Source organism: Mycteria americana, chromosome 18 (assembly GCF_035582795.1).
Source record: "Mycteria americana isolate JAX WOST 10 ecotype Jacksonville Zoo and Gardens chromosome 18, USCA_MyAme_1.0, whole genome shotgun sequence".
NCBI lineage: Eukaryota > Metazoa > Chordata > Aves > Ciconiiformes > Ciconiidae > Mycteria > Mycteria americana.
In genome coordinates, this window is record NC_134382.1 from 6,500,038 (window position 1) to 6,506,037 (window position 6,000).

Consider the following 6,000-nt stretch of genomic DNA (forward strand, 5'->3'; position numbering starts at 1 on the left):
GACGATCCCACAGTTCCTGTGATAATGCTGGCTCCTGCCAGGGCTGAGGAAGGGGAGGAAGGAGGAGGGAGGCTACGAGGGCACACGGAGAATTTCCCTGGGCAGAGCAGCACAGTCAGGAAACACAGATGTGCTGCAGCCAGAGGTGCAAGGATTGCAGGGCAGTAGCCCCTGACATGGGTCTCTGGAGAGAACAGAAACTAGCAAAAGGCTGTGTTGAATAAAACTGAGAGGAGAAATTCGCCACAACACCTTCTTAAAACGACGACTAAGACTACTACCTCTCTCAAGAGGTCACTACCACGCGTCTCAGGTTCCACTTTCCTCCAGCTCAAGTCCCACAAAAATGGCGTGTCCCCTGCTAAGGCCAAGGCAGAGGACAGACACCAGGCGAGGATATTTAGGGGAACAAACCCCAAAGGATCACAAGCACATTTACCTGCTTTACCCAGTACGCGTTGCCTTAACCTGGGGGGACCACAGATACAGGGACGAGGGCCTCGCTGAGCACCCAGCTCTTGGCTGCCCTGGGCTGACGACCTCCATGCACTGCTAACTTGTCACATCCTGAAGCACACATCCTTAACCAACCCTGAAACAGATGCTGTTTTTCTCCTATTCTTCATCTACGCTCAAGCAACCTTCCCAGGAGGAGGATATTTCTCTGAAGAAAAATGCGGCCGTTATTTCATAGCTTGGACTTTGGGACAGCCGAGTGCACAGTGGTTATAACATGAATTGTTTTTCTTTCAAGAACAAGGCCACAGTTTGCTTGTTGATATTGCCACAAGAGATATTGCAGAGAAGAAAACCATGACAAAGCCTCAGCATGTTTTTCTCTTTGTTTGATGAATGTGCATTCAAATAAAAAAACGTACGAAGCGAAATCTTTCTATGAGCTGTATGGGAGCTGATGGTGAATTATTAGGGGGTGGGATTCAGGGACCTGGGCAGCCTGTTTGTTCAAAAAGCCTCTGAAATAGTGTCAAGCCTGGGACCCCTGCACGACAGAGAGAAGGGAGAATGACGACAAAGATACTCGGCTCTCTTGCTGAAGGCCAGAATGGCGCACTTCGGTGTCCTTGCCCAGACAAAAATACTGTTTTATTTGTGTGACTATGCATTTAAATGAAGGATGTTGCAGACTTGAGAACAATGCATTCCTCCATGATTTCCCCATAAATGTTTGCAGAGGAAAAATAAGCAACAAGAACTGACCTGAGTTAGCTGCAGCAAGCAGCTGAGATTCCTATCTTGATCATCAGCAGGACTTCTAAAGGAGAAAAATCCCTGGAGGCAGTTCTCCTTAGGAGGTTATCAAAATGAACCAGGAGGCTTTGTTTGATACCTCCTTGGTTGTTTCTTCATCAGAATTTCAAAGTTACCACCTCTGCCCGTGCCAAAGTATTGCGTTAAGGAAAAAGCAAGTTCTCTTAATTGTTGGTGTTGCAAGCAGCACAACATCCCAGAGAACAGAGTGGAAGGTGTTAGTCAAATGTTAGATGGGAGGAGATGCTACTGACCCAGTTCTGCAAGATACATGAAGCCGCAGCTATGTCAGGGATACAGTTTGAGTTACTGACTGCAAAAACGTAAGACAAAACGGTTTGGGAAAAAAAAAAAAAAAAACAAAACCAACACACAAAACCAAACCAACACCAACAAAAACCCCCACCAAAATTAGACACGCTGCTCCAAAAACCCGCGACGTAATGCTTTCAAGGACAGGACTGGAGTAAGGTACTCACGTTCTGCTCCTCATACCGGCACTGGTGCCGTGGCCTTTAAAGAGTTGTTTCACCTGTTTCTCTGCGTGCAGAACACAGATAATATTACTTCCGTGTTTCACAGGGCATTTTGTGAAGCTTTGCTGTTTGTACAAGTCATTTGAGGTCTTTAACTGGTGGTGCTACAGAAGTTCAAAGCATCAGTGTCTCAACACAAAATATCCTTTAATTCTTTATCACTTCAAAATAAATTGCATACATACACGCAGCATTTCCCCCCACACAAGGAATGCCTCTCAAAAACTCACTTCTCTTGAAGATGGTTTTTTGATACAAACCCAAAGAATGTCAAACACAAATGGCCAGAAGCTACATCCCTTTTCTGACTACCGGTTCTTCAGAAGGGATAAACAACTTTCCTCTCTTTTTTTTTTTTTTTTTGCAATACCATTTCTTGGGAGTGCTTCTTTTTGCAGAAAGTGAGTGATCTATAAAACCACAAATTTCCATTCTGAGTTGTAACTGCCTGTTTAACTAAACCATGCTATTTGATCTTGAAATTACTGTTAGGGGATTCTGGATCCTTTTCTTTGCTACCAGAAGAAAAGTAGCACCCAGTCTTCCCACACTCAGAAGTACAGTTTAAGTTCACATGAGTGTTGGGTTCTCAAAAAATTTAAAACTAGAGCTCCGTGACAGAGTCAGAGCACTAACAAAAAAGTCCTTCATCCCGTTTGGGAATTTTGGGGGGTCCTTATTAATTGTTTCCAGTAAGACCGGATCTTGCAAACTTTTGCGTGGGTGGCTGTCTGCACACTGAAGACACACAGATGCAGGTGCCTGGCTGCACTAAATATTTTGCACAAACTCATGAGTTTGTTGTATTTGGGTGGGTTTTGTTTGTTTAGTTTTATTTGATGTTTAAAGTGTGTATTCCAAACTAAGCAACATTCAGAACCCAAACAGATACACTCTCTGCATAAAAACCAGAATATATGTAGCGTTACAAAGTGAGGCAGATGCCAGTGACAAATATTTTAACAATTTTTTAGAGGCCACCTGAAAAATCACTTAAGAGTCAGAAATAAGTAGCAAAGGCCATTGCATGAGTCATCAATGACAACAAGGAGAAAAGGAATGTGAAGAGATTTTTTTTTTCTTCTTTTTTTTCTAAAACGAGAGATGGCTTTGGCTGAAAGAAAATTATTATTTTTACTGTTACCAGAGTAAAATTTCCATTTGTGAACAGGGGAATTTCCACCTGAGACATACTGATGAAGAAGCATTTACAGAGCTGGAGGTAAAACTACAACTTTTACCCTGGGAACAGTGTTGAAGGAAAAACAAACTCTTTTCAGTAGCAGGAAAGTGCAAAATTTTTGTCCTCAAATTTTGGTCCAGAAATAGATAATGTTTGTTTTCATTAAGTCTTTAAAAATACTTACAAAGAAGAGAAGATGTATTTCACAGAAGCAAACATTCCAGCCAGCCTAAACAGAACTAAGACTGGGAAAGTGTACCGGACGAGTATTAACTACGTTAAGCACTTATACTACATGCTACAAGGGTGAGCATGCCTCTCAAAATAAAATAAAAAGCGTCACTGTTTATTATTACTGTATCATCATTTAAAATGTGGCAGCAGCCAGGATTTGAGTGAGGTTGGGTCTCCCCTCACACTTAAAATGCGCTTAAGCAGCTAAATCTGCTGCCTCAAAGGATTTTTGCAGGTCTCGCCCTGCCCCTTTCCAGGACACTGGCCACGCTACAAACTCCCTGCCTTAGTTTCCCTTTCAGGACAGTGGGAACAGCAATGTTTAGTATTGGATCGCTTAAGAGATTAGCTTTTTTTTCCCCCCTGTCTTTATTGCTGGCTTTTCTGCTATCCCCACAAAAAGGGGAAAAACAGAGGGTACCACCAACTAGCAAAGTCTTTACAATCAGTCTCCTAAAACCTGAGAGATAGAGGACTCTGATGGGGAAGAGCCTCCAGGAAAGTTCTCCACCAGCCCAGAACCAAAACCATCTGCCCCAGGCAGTAAGTCACAGCCCCAGGGATAATTTTGGCCAGCCCTTGGGATGGGTCCCTGGCAGACGGTTTGGTCGGAAAGAGCTGCTCAGCGCTAGGCTGGCATCCAGTAGCGTGCTGCGTTTTAATACAAGGGTAGGGATGGACATCTCCAGCAAAGCCTAGGTGTTCTGCAAGTCTGGCTGAGTGTGGATACACTCCTTCCGTAAGACCCCCAGGAAAAGCCTTCTTCCTATTAGAATGCTTAGGACTGGCATCACCCCCCACATCCAGATAAACCCAGATAAATGAGACGCACTTCCTAGGGTCGACAGTCAGCCTTACACTGCCGCGCTGGGCGGAGAGGTGCTGCCTATGAGCACGCACACGACGCGTTACGTGCACATACAAAATAAGAGGTGAACTACAGGCAACACAGCAAAGCAAGACACACAGAAGGTGCATTTAAGGTAAGCATTGTATCTCAGCTATTGACAAAAACCCCAACTCACTCCCGCATGCGTATCTTGTACCACATCCTTTTGGGTCATCTGGAATTTTTACCGTCAATAGTTGCAGCATTTGCTTCTTTTCTCTGGGACTTGGGGGGGGGGGGAGGCACATTCTTCCGTGAAAATGGTATGTCGTTATGATTTGCAGGCTGGGTTTTGCGCATACAAGACATGCCACTTCTTTCTGAGCGTGTTATCCAGGTCCTCATCCCAATGGCTGCCTTTCAAAGCCAAAGCACTGCACTCCTGGTAGCTCACCTTCCCTCAACACCCATGAAAAAAGTGAAACAGATTTAGTTATTTATTCGTTTTAAATCTTTTTCCTTCAAGTTTCCAGGAAGACCACGCTGCTCATTTGTCAGGGCTTATTTCAAGGAAAATACTTGAATATTTGAAAATTAAAGGGGGGTAGGGGAAGTCCCACTCATTTAACTGGTGCTTTAGCCGAGTCCAGCACATTAAATAAGTCATCTACTGCTAAATAGATAATAAAACTGTCCATATTGGTAAACAATGCTGAACATTCAAATTCAATTATTAAAATCAATTGAATGATGGCAGTTTCCACATGCAGACAGCCTTAATTGCTTACTAGAAGAATTTGCAGTCTATCTTCATATTTGTACATTTTGCATCCCTGAGCAATGAGGCTTCACCTAAGTGATTTTTCCATTTTAAGAGGACAGCGATATCACACAAATTACCCCAGCGTACACACCTCTGCATATACAACTGCTCAGTCACTTGGTTGGAGAATTGTAAAGATCTTAGACTGAACTCGATACAGCTTTATTTCCACTAGGTCCTCAATAGCCAGCTTCTGTATTAGTACGAGAAGCACACAGCAACGCACCCCCCCATTTCTTCGAAACAGGAAAAACTTCGTTCTTATCCAGACTGCCTGGACGTTCCTTTTCTAAATTGTCTCTGCTGTAAGCCTGTTGTGCCCCATCACAAAGACCTTAAGTCCAACGTTACCCTGGCTCTAAGAGGAATAAATCATCAGACAAAAGCAGCCATAAAGCACCTGCAGCCTGTGGTGCTGGTGGGGGCTCAGCAAGATGACAAGTTTGCATTGAATTTCCTATTTTATTTCCTTGTTACCTGCAACAGGAAAAACCTCAGCCTCTCATTTCCTTCCTCCTACCCACTTTCTGTTTAGTGTTTTGAGTGACTGGTGTAAATTAGCTACAGTCAGGAGCCAGATTTTCAATTTGCTCTTTTTCTAAAGGCCGCGGGTAGAAAGACACAGAGCAAAGTCTCCTGGATAAAATGAGAAAATGACGGGGTAAGGAGAGGACAGTAACAGACACAGATAGTTAGCAGAGCTCCCAGGCAGAAAGAGGCATGATGCTTGGATGCCTGCAGGAAGAAACCAGGGGCACACCACGGTCAAAAAGGAGATGGATTGTGCCACTAAGTTCATGCACAATTTTGGCAAGGCGACGCTTTCAGAATTAGGCTTGGAAATTTAATGGAAAAATTTAGTGAAATCTGTGCGGCCTCTTTCCGTAAGCACCAGCTTCGTAGGTATGTGCTATTATGTACAGCACGGTAACATTGCCAAAGCGCATTGCCAAGCCACACTGCTTTGTGTGACTTGAGAATGAAATGATCTGGAGTTCCCACTGGAGATACCCAGAAACATGGAAACCTCTTGAAAGCATAGACCAAATACAGCCATTTGCTAGCGTACCGCAAGAGGGGATGTAGCTTGTTTCCAATGACCTGACCATAAAACCCTACTTCTAGA